The sequence below is a fragment of the Schistocerca piceifrons genome, chromosome 3 (assembly GCF_021461385.2).
Source record: "Schistocerca piceifrons isolate TAMUIC-IGC-003096 chromosome 3, iqSchPice1.1, whole genome shotgun sequence".
Taxonomy (NCBI): Eukaryota; Metazoa; Arthropoda; class Insecta; order Orthoptera; family Acrididae; genus Schistocerca; species Schistocerca piceifrons.
In genome coordinates, this window is record NC_060140.1 from 218,785,457 (window position 1) to 218,799,635 (window position 14,179).

Below are 14,179 nucleotides of genomic sequence, written 5' to 3' on the forward strand. Positions count from 1 at the left end.
CCGAGTACCTCGATGTGTGTCTTCGTGAAATTCTTGCTCATTCTTGTCAAGGAATTTCTTTCGTTCAGAAAGTCATGCCTCTTTATTTTTTTATTTTTTTCCAAACACCGGTTGCCAGCCTGCGATATATGACTAAACTAATTTCCAGTCCTGTGCAGACAATCAATAGATAAATACAGGAGCCTCTTGTGACTGTACCTAAGAGTTACTGCTGCTGAGCAGCTGTTATAATCAGCATTTCATAGGAGCAAACCGGTTGCATCTTTGCCTACGGTTACTCGTACGTCAGGTACTTGGTCTGTATACGGATCTGTTTAAAAAGAATAGCTCGATATAGTCATAGGGTCGAGCAGAGCACGTCTGCTTTCATGCCCTGCAGCTAATTTGCTGCAAATCACCTGTAACAGTGATCCTTCAGTCAAACAGTCTATGCATTGGCTAGAATTGCGAGTTAATAAAATACAAAGAAATACAAAATAAAAGTTAAATGTTTTTTAACAACAGGGGATCTATTCTAACGTCTGTAATTGATCTAGATGAAAACACAGAAAAAGCATCGGATTGTATACAATAGGCACCATGCCGGCTTCTCTTCCAGGCGAGTAACGCTTTAAAGGGTCTGACTAGGAACCTTTCCTGGGAGTCCATTAGTAGTTTCCGATGCACCACTGCAGGTTTACTGTTACCCTTGGACTTTCACATTGACGATGAAACTGAGAAATTGCATCGGGATCGAATACAACAGGCACCATGCCGCCTTCTGTCCATTGGAGTAACGTCCGCAGCTCGTGGTCGTGCGGTAGCTTCCCGCGCCCGGGTTCCCGGGTTCGATTCCCGGCGGGGTCAGGGATTTTCTCTGCCTCGTGATGACTGGGTGTTGTGTGATGTCCTTAGGTTTAATTAGTTCTAAGTTCTAGGGGACTGATGACCATAGATGTTAAGTCCCATAGTGCTCAGAGCCATTTGAACCATTTTGGAGTAACGCTTCAAAAGGTCTGTGCTTTAAAACTTTCCTTGGAGTCCAGTAGTAGTTTCGGATGCACCACTGCAAGTTTACTGTAACGCTTGGACCTTCATATTGACGATGAACCACAGAAATTGCATCGGGATTGAATGTAACGGGCAGCATGCTGACTTATGAAAAGGGGAGTGCAGCTTCAAACGGTCTGTGCTTGGAATCCTTCCTGAGAGACCAGTAGCAGTTTCCGATTCACCACTGCAGGTTTACTGTAACCCTTGCACCTTCACATTGACGATGAAACACAGAAATTGCATTGGGATTGAATACAACACGCACCATGCCGACTTCTGACTAGGGGAGTACAGCTTCAAACAGTCTGTGTTTGGAACTTTTCCTTTGAGTCCAGTAGTAGTTTCCGAAGCACCACTGCAGGTGTACTGTAACCCTTGGACCTTCACATTGACTTTAAAACACAGAAATTGCATCGGGACTGAATACCATGCTCTTTTCTCTTCCAGCCGAGTAACGCTTCAAACGGTCTGTGCTTGGAACCCTTCCTGGGAGTCCAGTAGTAGATTTCGATGCACCACTGCAGGTTTACTGTAACCCTTGAACCTTCACATTGACGATGTAACACAGAAATTGGATCCGTATTGAATACAACAGGCGCCATGCCGACTTCTGTCCAGGCGAGTAACGCTACAAACGGTCTGTGCTTGAAATTTTTCTGGGAGTTGTGTTGAATAATGTTTATTCAAGGAAGGAGATCTTAAATAAACAGGATGTGGTCCTACAATATGCAATTAAAATACAGACAGAAAATACTGTTAACAAATGCAGTAAAGTTATGTTAAGAGCCTTACTATAATGGTAGCAAAATCGGCTGAAGGCTGTCCCCACCAAAAATACATCGTTTTTAAGCTCTACAGAAATGATTTGGCTCAACATGAACACTTCCTGGACTGAACTAATACATTACAACAATATTTAAATAAAGAAATGTCGTAACAATTGGTTACACTCAGATCATTTACAATAAATAACAGTAATAGTTGGCTGATAAATAAATAAGCCAGCTGTCTTGCGCAAGTGCGCTCATGATAAATGATAACAGACTGTCATGAAATATTGGTTACACGATTAGTTGTGCCTTCTTGACACAAGCGTTTTTTGCTTCTCTTTTTCAATTGCGGTACCCACTAACATGTAGGATTGATCAGTTTTAAATTAGCAAAGTTTTTTAATAGCACTTGCCATCAACGCTCAAATAAAGTTACTGGCAAAACAGTAAACTATTCATTAAATAAAAACACAAGTATGACAAAATATGAGGTACTGATGCTATGGTCATTTGCTGTGTAAATATAGAGAATATGATTTTCTGACAAACGTTTGCGTAATAAAAAAGACATGGAATACATAATAAATCAAGAAATAAAATAGATACAGATACGTAGCTTTCAGAGATGGTAGCTATAGTCCAACGCTATCATCTGAGATATCGTACCTTGAAATCGCATGAAGAGTTTAACAGTTGTTAATTCAGAGGTTCATTGTGAAAATGCTTATTCGCTGTGAAATACACTGAAGCACCAAAGAAACTGTTATTGACATGCGTATTCAAATACAAAGGTACGTAAACAGGCAGAATACGGCGCTGCGGTCAGCAACGCTAACGCCTGAGTTAAGACAAGTGTCTGGCGCAGTTGTTAAATCGGTTACTGCCGCTACAATGGCAGGTATCAAGATTTAAGTGAGTTTGAACATGGTGTTATAGTCGGCGCACGAGCGATGGGTCACAGCATCTCCGAAGTAGCGATGAAGTGGAGATTTTCCCGTACGACAATTTCACGAGTGTACCGTGAAAATCAGGAATCCGGTAAAACATCTCATCTTCGACATAGCTGCGGCCGGAAAAAGATCCTGCCAGAACGTGACCAACGAGGACTGAAGACAACCGTTCAACGTGACAGAAGTGCAACCCTTCCGCAAATTGCTGCAGATTTCAGTGCTGGGCCATCAAAAAGTGTCAGTGTGCGAATCATTCAACGAAACATCATCGATATGGGCTTTCGGAACTGAAAGCCCACTCGTCTACGCTTAATGACTGCACCACACAAAGCTTTACGCCTCGCCCTGGCCCGTTGACACCGACATTGGACTGTTGATGACTGGAAACATGTTTCCTGGTCGGACAAGTCTCGTTTAAAACTGTATCGAGTGGATGGACGTGTACGGGTATGGAGACAACCTCATGAATCCATGGACCCTGCATTTTAGCAGGGGACTGTTCAAGTTGGTAGAGGCTCTTTAATGGTGTGGGGCGTGTGCAGTTCGAGTGATATGGGACCCGTGAAACGTTTAAATACGAATGTGACTGGTGACACATACGTAAGCATCCTTACTAATCACTTGCATCGATTAATGTCCATTGTGGATTCCGACGGACTTGGGCAATTCCAGCTGCACACTGCGACACCACATATGTCTAGAACTGGCTCCAGGAACGCTTCTGAGTTTAAACACTTAAGATGGCCACCAAACTACCAAGAGATGAACATTATTGAGCATAAGTGGGATGTCTTGCAACGTGCTCTCCAGAAGAGGTCTCCACCCCCTCGTACTCTTATGGATTTATGGACAGCCGTGCAGGGTTCATGGTGTCAGATTCAGACGTTAGTCGAGCCCATGCCACGTCGTGTTGCGGCACATCTGCGTGCTCGCGGGGGCCCTACACGATATTAGGTAGTTGTACCAGTTTCTTTGCCTCTTAAGTATATTAACTTCTGTAGTTTTAAAGACATTGAAATATTGTTGTGTCATTGAATGCACATAATTTTTTTCAGGATCACAGATGTATTCAGATTTGCATTAATATTTGACTGTAATTATTACAGATTCTCAACGAGCTGCAAGAAGCCATGGGACCCGTGAAACGTTTAAATACGAATGTGACTGGTGACACATACGTGAGCATCCTTACTAATCACGCATCCATTAATGTCCATTGTGGATTCCGACAGACTTCTCAGTTCGAATATAATTAATTTCCTTGAGACAGAGAAGTTGCTGTCCATGCATCAGCACGGCTTTAGAAAGCATCGCTCATGTAATGATATCTTGCGAACCACGGATGAAGGGTATCAGACGGATGCCATATTCCTTGACTTCCGGGAAGCGTTTGACTCGGTGCCCCACTGCAGACTCCTAACTAAGGTACGAGCATATGGGATTGGTTCCCAAATTTGTGAGTGGCTCGAAGACTTCTTAAGTAATAGAACCCAGCACGTTGTCCTCGATGGTGAGTGTTCATCGGAGGTGAGGGTATCATCTGGAGTGCCCCAGGGAAGTGTGGTAGGGCCGCTGTTGTTTTCTATCTACATAAATGATATTTTGGATAGGGTGGATAGCAATGTGCGACTGTTTGCTGATGATGCTGTGGTGTATGGGAAGGTGTTGTCGTTGAGTGACTGTAGGAGGATACAAGAAGACTTGGACAGGATTTGTGATTGGTGTAAAGAATGGCAGCTAACTCTAAATATAGATAAATGTAAATTAATGCAGATGAATAGGAAAAAGAATCCCATAATGTTTGAATACTCCATTAGTAGTGTAGCGCTTGACACAGTCACGTCGATTAAATGTTTCGGCGTAACATTGCAGAGCGATATGAAGTGGGACAAGAATGTAATGGCAGTTGTGGGGAAGGCGGATAGTCGTCTTCGGTTCATTGGCAGAATTTTGGGAAGATGTGGTTCATCTGTAAAGGAGACCGCTTATAAAACACTAACACGACGTATTCTTGAGTACTGCTCGAGCGTTTGGGATCCCTATCAGGTCGGATTAGGGAGGACATAGAAGCAGTTCAGAGGCGGGCTGCTAGATTTGTTACTGGTAGGTTTGATCATCACGCGAGTGTTACGAAAATGCTTCAGGAACTCGGGTGGGAGCCTCTAGAGGAAAGGAGGCGTTCTTTTCGTGAATCGCTACTGAGGAAATTTAGAGAACCAGCATTTGAGGCTGACTGCAGTACAATTTTACTGCCGCCAACTTAGATTTCGCGGAAAGACCACAAAGATAAGATAAGAGAGATTAGGGCTCGTACAGTGGCATATAGGCAGTCATTTTTTCCTCGTTCTGTTTGGGAGTGGAATAGGGAGAGAAGATGCTAGTTGTGGTACGAGGTACCCTCCGCCACGCACCGTATGGTGGATTGCGGAGTATGTATGTAGATGTAGATGTTTCAGCTTATCTGACACTCCGCCTTTTCCTGGAGCGTTGTCTGTCCTATTAAGCGTCAAATTTCGCCGCACTAGGATTTTCCCCATTTCCGGGCACGCCTTTGTACCTGCACCTGGACTCATCAGGAACAGTCGCTGCCTCTGTACAGGCCGCGGCACTTTAACGGCACTGGGGCTGTCGCCAACGCTCAGCTGTACAACAGATTGCTCTTACCTCATACCGGTACTGGACGGCTGCTTAGCCCGCCTAAATATGCATAACTCTACACTCCCACTTCTGCTTCATTTTGAGTGTACACTACCTGACAAAAAAAGTGCCAGTAGACTTAGTCGCTGTCAATGTAACTTCTTACATACGAACACCTTGGTGCGGGTATTAATGATAATACAGCTTTCAATCTCCTCCCTCCTTCCTTCTTCCCTGTATTGTCCACATTAAACAATGTCCAGTCCAAGTAATTGATAAGCAAAGTCTTTTATGAAGATTTGAGAGGAGCGAAGATTACAATAAATTTTCAAGTTTACTTAGCTTCTCATGTTGAGATGGCTCCAGTTGTTCTTGTCTAGGGATCTGATTCTTGAAGCTGAAAATCTAACGTCAGGTCCTCACGGCTGGTCTGAACTAAAAATATTGGAAGATTGTTGTTGCAGAATTTTTTACGTATATAAGTTTTCCACTGTTCTCACAATTTAGTATATCATACAGTATTTTGATTTTGCACATTAACAAAGTCGAAATTACGTTGTTCGCACCTCTTACAGACAAATATGTCAGATCACATCAGAGGCAAGCTTACGACTCCAACACTCTGCGGAAATAACAATATTCCAAAGGGTTTACAATTTTTCTTAATAAATGAACTGCTACTAGTTTTCGTTGCATTATTAATTTCGATTGTTATTTCATGAATGAATCCAGGAGCAATCATAGTAGACAATACAGGATTGCGTAATTAATAACAGAAATTTTTAAGTGTGCTAATAATTCGTTACTTCAAATGTTTCTAAAAAAATAATTTTAACTGTACATTCAGAACTAACTAGTACTTAGCGATTATAACATAGAAACAAAATTTTTTATAAAGTAATTCCTTTTCATAAATTTTAGCTTGAAATATAACATACTGTATATAAAATTACATGAAAGTTTTCAGAAAAGCGACTGAGATACTACTGACCTGTCAAAAATTCGAAGAATTATATTAGTATCTACAACTACTGTTGAGGAAAAGTAATTCTAGAGAAGGATGCCCCGCCACAAGCTGTAATTCTCTATGGCATCACCACGAGAGTGCGTTACTATCGTTCGTGTTTGGTGTTATTACCACACTTGGTAGGATATATGGGGGCGTGAGCAATTTTTGACGTTGATTGGTTACTTTGAAGGAGACGGAGTAGCCATATTTTGTTAGTTACATGCTTCATAGACCATTTGAACTATTCTTTTATCGAAATGATGTGGAATGATTCAGTTTGCAGGATATGTGCACATGATTAGGTTAACATTAATGAATACGGTATAATTTTATTCCTATTCATGCAACCACACTTAAAAACTAGATTTTTTCTGGCTACTAGTTTTTAGTAGAAATTCATCAGCGGAATAGGAGTTGTGCAGTAGAGATGATCTTAAGTTAGGTTTAGAACCTGATTTGTCCCTGTCAGACTTTTTACGGTGTTGGGCAAATTATCAAAAATTATTGATGCTGCATGTTGAAATCAGTTCTGAGCAACTGACAGCTTCAATAATGGTTGATAAAAGTAATTTTTCTCTTTAGTTTTGTAAGTATGTACACCACTGTCCTTCTCAAATCGTGATGGATTATTTGTGACTAATTTCATTAGCTTATATACAGGATGTTGCAGTGAAGACAGGCCACTCGCAATATATCCGGAGTGAATAATATATCGAGGTGCGGTTTTCGCCAAGTTAAAGTGGTCAATATGGAGAATTAACTGACGTTCGCAATATCTTTAATCGTCTGTAGTCGCCGAATTACGGCACCGACTTTGTTTTTTTTTCGAATGAAACTATATGCTTTTTTATGTGGCATTTGAAATTTCAGAGACATAACATGTATGGGACTTGATCAAATAGTATCAATATAACAGCGCCGCAAACCACTGTCCCGCCGTCAAGAGAACAGGTTATAAAAAAAAAAATGGTTCAAATGGCTCTGAGCACTATGGGACTTAACATCTTAGGTCATCAGTCCCCTAGAACTTAGAACTACTTAAACCTAACTAACCTAAGGACATCACACACATCCATGCCCGATGCAGGATTCGAACCTGCGACCGTAGCAGTCCCGCGGTTCCGGACTGCAGCGCCTTTTTTTTTTATTTACTGTTTTTAATACATTCTTAATGCGGTTTTACTTTATACCACAACAAAAATAAATGTATCTAGCACCGCATCGTGCTCTGAGAAAAAGAAAACAATATCTCGGCACGTTCCTACACCGAGGAAAACGAAAAAAAAGTGCTTCATACAGGATGCAGAAGGGTGTGTCGCTACTCTCCTTACGCTTCATCATCCAGGTACGTTCTTCACGTATATCATGTTGTTCCACCGAGAATCGAACTTAGTCATGTCAGCTCACTCAAGCTGCGTGGAGAGTCGCGTAGGGCACTCCCTAAGTAATTAGAAAAATACTGTCTGTATTTTGGGTTCCGTACGATCTTGCAATGACGTTCTTGTAGGTAGTTACAAAAGTCTAATACATCTTTAGGTCCATCGTGAAATAAGTAGTGTACCGCATGCGTACGGATCCACGTGACAGCGTTGGTCTTGGCGCGCGGGAAATACTGTTGATCCGGAAATAGTAGAAACCGAGGTGTAATGTGTTCCGGAGTCACTCGTAGAAAATACGACAAAATTTGTCGCACCAAGCGCCATACGTCTTCTGCCGCGCCACATGTGAGACGGTGTTCGTCCGTGTCTGGTATCCCGCAGTCTACGCAGAGAGGCGATTCCGCCATGTTTATCTTGTGGAGGCGTGATCGGGTGATCTGTTTACCATTGACTGTGATGTACCATGTGGATCGGACGGCTGTGTCCAGTGGAATCGCGTGAATCGTCTTCCACACCACCTTCCAATTAACCTGAGGGCTTTTTGTCTCCACGATGTTTGGTGGGCGCCTCTGCTATAGTACATGATATATATCCCGCGCCGACGCCTGTTTCGTCGGTGGTACTGCGATACGGAAATAGCTGTGTTCAATGTAAAAGTTCCCGAAGTAGTAGAAGGGTGGGGGTATGTCTTGCGTCGTCAGTGGGGGCATAATGGACGGCGGGGCTAAGGACTCCAACAGCAAACCTGTCAAACTTTCCGGATGGTGGCGCCACAGCTTGATGTGTGAGCTGACATACAGGGCCACAACTCTGTCGTGGACATGGACTAGGCCAAGACCTCCCCTTTCTGGGGGAAGCGTCAGTGACTCATAACTGACTTTGAAGAGCATGCCTGTACTGACGTAGGCTCCGAATGCCGCTAATAGACGTCGAGCCATCAATAACGGTATTGGGAGAACACGCGCTATGTGTGGAAGGCGCGATGCGAGATAAACATTAACGAAGTGTGTCCTTTGGAGAATGTCGAGGGTCCGCAGACGAAGGTTGAAGATCTGGACCCGAATTTGTTGTAATAAGCAGCGGTAGTTAAGAGCCGCGGTGCGCCGTATGTCGTCGTGAAACTGTATTCCGAGACATTTGATAGTGCCACGAAGCTGTAGGGGTTCGACACACGCTGGGGTCAACCCGTCTCCTATGGCCATGGCGACCGATTTGGCGACGTTGAGACAGCTGCCGGAAGCCACACCGTACGTGGTAATCCATTCTAGTGCTCTGTTGACATCGTCGCGATTGCGGAACACGAGAACCAGGTCGTCTGCATATGCTGTACAGCGAAATGTGACGTCACGTAGGGTAAGACCGGTGAGGCGTTGACGGAGACCACAGAGGAGCGGTTCCAGTGCCAGAGCATATAGTAACGTCGACAAGGGGCAGCCTTGACGGACGGAGCGGAAAATCGGGAGGGACTGCGAGAGACGCCCGTTAACGAGCACTTTGGAAGTCGCCCCTCGGAGTAGGCGCATCACGACGGCTGTGAATTGCTGTGGGTACTGCATGTGCTGGAGAACGGACGTTAGGTACGCGTGATCCACTCGATCAAACGCTTGGCTAAAATCTAGTGATGCCAGCGCTCCCGGGATGCGGCGTGCCCTGGCTAGGGCTATTAAGTCACGGTATCGACACAGTGCTGTGTGGATGTTGTTGATACCCCCTAGGGAAGTCTGATCTGGCGAGATGACGTAAGGTAGGGTCGGTCGTAGACGGTTTGCTAATAGTCTGGGAATATCTTCATGTCGCAGTTGACGAGTGTTAGCGGGCGGTAATCTTGTATTCGAGCCCCACCTTTAGGCTTGTGAACCGGTATAATTATTCCTTCTACGAAGGTCGCAGGGAGCGGCACCGCGGGGGACATAAGCTCCCGACAGATGTCTGTTAACTTGGGAGCCAGTAAATACTGGAAAGTTCTATAAAACTCCACAGGGAGCCCGTCGGGGCCAGGAGACTTATTCGCCGCTCCTTTACCGATGGCGTCGATAACTTCGTCTTCCGTAATGTCGTTCAATAATTCAGTTTGTAAATCCTGTGGGACAATGCCGTAAACCAGTTGTGAGACTGCTGTCACCGTTGTCGGGTCGGAGCATTGAGCAGAATAAAGTCGTGCGTAATGGTCGAAGAAGGCTGCAGCAATATCGCGTTGTGTGGTATGATGAAGGCCGTCCTCAGTGGTGATGGCATGTATCAGCGCCCGTCTTCGCAGTGTACGTTCTCGGATGACGTGGTACATGGTGGGTCGTTCCGTTGCGAGTCTGTCTTGTGTCCGCGCTCGGACGATCGTCCCTTCGAGGTGTCGGCGCATATGGGCTACGATCTGTGCTTTCGCACGCTGAACTGTCAGCTGTCGTTCCGGTGTGGGAGGCAAGGAGGCGCATTCGCGAAGGACGGTGAAATAAAAATCAAGGGTCTGCCGCCTCCAAGCAGCAGTCTCACGACCATACGCAATAAAGGTTCACCGTAGGGCCGGCTTGGCGCAGGTTAACCACCAACTAATCGACGTAGGATACGTTGGGAGGCGGCGGACGCACAAACTCCACGTGTCTTCGATGGCGCGTCGACAGTCCGGAGAAGCGAGATGAGCAAGGTTTAATTTCCAGGGATGTCGGCTGCGCCACACCCGTTGGCGACGAAGGGTGACGGCACATATATAGGCCTCGTGATCAGAAAAGGCTACTGGCCACACCTCCGCGTCACTCACCGTTGCCGCGAGAGAACGGGAGACGTAAATCCTATCGATGCGACTAGACGAGTGACTCGTGAAATGGGTGTATCCCGGTCTATTTCCTCGGACATGTTCCCATGTATCTACTAGCTGGAGATCGCCGATGAGTGTCCCAAGTTCGGGGCACGGTGAATGGCGTGGCAGCTGATCTTTAGGTGCTTGGGTGCAATTGAAATCGCCCCCTAATATCAAGTCATCGTGCCTGCCCTGAAAAAGCGGTGCTATCCCTTCTGCGAAGAAGAGTGATCGGTCACGACGGCGATTCGTTCCGGAAGGGGCGTACACATTGATAAACCGGACGCCTTGCACCGTTACGGCCATTCCTCTAGCGTCGGGGAGATATCGGACTTCGTCCGCCTCGAGGCCCTCTCTGAGGAGAATGGCGACTCCACTGTTAGTTGGCGAGGCGTGGGACACATGAGCCGTATAACCATACATACCCGGGAAATCGTCGACGAAGACTTCTTGGAGAAAGACAATGTCAACGTCTGCTGCATTGAGCATGTCTTGAAGCAGCGACAACTTCGTACGTGTCCGAATGGTGTTAATGTTGATGGTCGTTAAGCGATAGGTTTGTAGATCGTCTCCTGCGGTGGGGGCTGCCGTCAGTGTCGCCGTAAAAGATGGGGCCTGTGATCTGCTGGCCGCGTCCGCGCCGTCATCTGTTGCTATTCGGGAGGGGCCGAGGTGTGGGAGGAGAGACCCCTCTCCTCATCCACCACAGCGGCCGTAGAATCGTCTTCAATGTCATCCGCCCAAGGTCCGCAAGTTAACGGTGGCTGCGGTAGAACACTTGTGGGCTGAGTGACTAAGGGTGAATCCGCAGTTGTTTCCAGTTGTGTACCAACGGCGGGCGCTGTGCTGGCCATCCGTTTGTCCGAGGGAGCGGAATCAGACAAAGTGACAGGTGAGGGCGATCTCGTGTCATCCATTCTCCTTGTCGTGTCGTCGGCCGTCCGGTCGTCAACTGGAGAAGACGTCCGCTGGAGGCAATCGTCTGAGGGTGTGCGACGTCGCTTTTTATGTTTTCTCGGTGACCTTTGTTTGCGGACGTGGGTTTCTGAGTCCGAAAGAGTTTGTGGTTCCCGTATAGCATCCCCCTCAGGGAGAAAGGCAGAGGTCGGTACAACCCTAGCGTCGAGTTCCATTCTCTCGTTCGAATCTTCATGTGGAGTCGATGGGCGGCGTTCTTCAACCCCTGCAGACACCGTAATGGTGTTGGTCAATCCAGGACCGGCGCATTCTAACGCTTCCTGTCTTCCGGGGGGTTGTCGCCTGTCATGACGGTCAATCGTATCACCTCTGCGTAATTGAGGGGGAGGGCCGTGAGCGTAGGAGGTGGTGTCGTGTCATGCAATGGAAGTTGTGTAACCCGACGTTGAATACACGCCGAGCGCACATGACCCTCCTGGCCGCAACCAGAACAAGTACGAGGTTGGCCGTCGTACATTATTATTGCTCGACAGCCACCTATGACTAAGTAGGACGGCACATGTTTCTTTAATTCAAGTTTCACTTGTCGGACGCCGTTGAGGACTTGGTACGTCTCGAAGGTGTTCCATTTTTCGGCCACGTGGATAATTACCGTCCCATACGGGCGGAAAGCTGAGGTAACGACGTCCGGTGGTACTTCGAAAGGGAGTTCGAAGACTCTTAGTGTGCGTAATCCTAGTCCAGCATGGTCAACAGTAACCTCTCCGATTTGACCATCGGAGTGTTTGAACTTGAGAGTGTTCGCGCATCTGTTCACAACTGCGTGACATAACTCGTCATCGACCATCTTGACGTAAACGACGCTACTTGTGATGGATAGGTGGATACCGATGATGTGCTGTGTTGGTATTTGAACTTCGTCACGGATAAATCGTTCGACTTCAAAGGCTCGTGGTCGTGCGTAGTCGGGCTGGAAGCTGATCTTGATGGTAGCTTTTCTGTTCGAATGAGCCATGGCGACTCAGTGTTGACGGACGCGAGTATTAGCTGCGGCGAGGAAGTAAACAAACTACGCGCGCTCGCGACTCTGCGGACGGGACCGCGACTCTGCGGACGGGACGTAAACAAGACGTCCTCGCCGCTCACCGGCCGAAAGCAGACTGAACTATATGCTTTTTTATGTGGCATTTGAAATTTCAGAGACATAACATGTATGGGACGTGATCAAATAGTATCAATATAACAGCGCCGCAAACCACTGTCCCGCCGTCAAGAGAACAGGTTATAAAAAAAAAATGGTTCAAATGGCTCTGAGCACTATGGGACTTAACATCTTAGGTCATCAGTCCCCTAGAACTTAGAACTACTTAAACCTAACTAACCTAAGGACATCACACACATCCATGCCCGATGCAGGATCCGAACCTGCGACCGTAGCAGTCCCGCGGTTCCGGACTGCAGCGCCTAGAACCGCAAGACCACCGCGGCCGGCAACAGGTTCCACAAACGTCTGCCCTAGTGTGCCAAATGCAAGCAAACACGTAACACATGTACGGTTCGCGTGTTTCTCATCACGGCTGTTTTACCAAGTGCTCAAAATGGTGGCCTTGAACATTGCTACACGCTGTAAAGTGATTCTGGAGAACAAAACAGCACGTTAAATTGCATCTGAAGTTAACGGCAGCACAGGGCCGTATTCTAAGGCATTTCGCTCCTTCGGACGTCGTCGGTGTTTCGTAATAGACGTCTTGTTTTAATTTTCGCAACACATAAAATTATAGCCGTGTTAAGTTTAGTGAATGTAGAGAACATTTTGTGTTTCCTGAACGACCGTTCCAACGCTCACCGAATGTCCTCTTAAGAGGGTCTGTCGTTACGTGTGCAGAATGAAGCGTTATCCGTCATGTTGGTACCACACTGACTGCCTTATTTCCAGGGGGATGTCTTCCAATAACTGCGGCGCAGCAAGTCTTAGGAACTCGAGATATTTCAGTGCATGTAGATTCCAATCGGTAAAACGGGGAACAATGATGCGGATCTTGAAAAACACGCACCAAACATTGAAGACCAAGAGCGTTGCTTTTATTCAGTTCTTCGGATCAGCGTGGATTTCCGATTGGCAGTTAGTACATATTGCTAAGACTGAATTACCCATGGTTTGTAACATAGACCACAGATAACATAGACTGCGCGTGACGTCATTACACTGAAATCAACAAGTAAATCACGTGAGTCGGGGCAGGACGCCGAGTTTCTGTTATTACGCACTGTGTGGGTGGAGTTGACCCAGCTTTTGTCATTTATAGCTGAAACGAAGCATTGATTTTGACAAGACATTAATATGCCTTATTGTTATTACACATTTAGCAGTGCACTTAATCTGATTTCTCCAAAATTCCAAAAATTAATGCGATGGTTATCGTTTTTAAGTGTGACCTGTTGAACTGTACTACCAGTTCTGTTTCAGTGAATATATGCCCAAAGCAGTCTTGTTTTGACCGTACACGTTTCAAAATCGGATGAAAATCTCAATTGTGAAAGGGAACTATTTCAAAATAATTGCAGAGGTATTTCCATGAGTTGAAAGTTAGGATGGATGTTGGCCCTTGGATGCAAAACTTCATGAATGACTAAGATTTTAAGACGACATACTGTTAATATCTAACTAACTACACAAGTATAATCAACGTTTT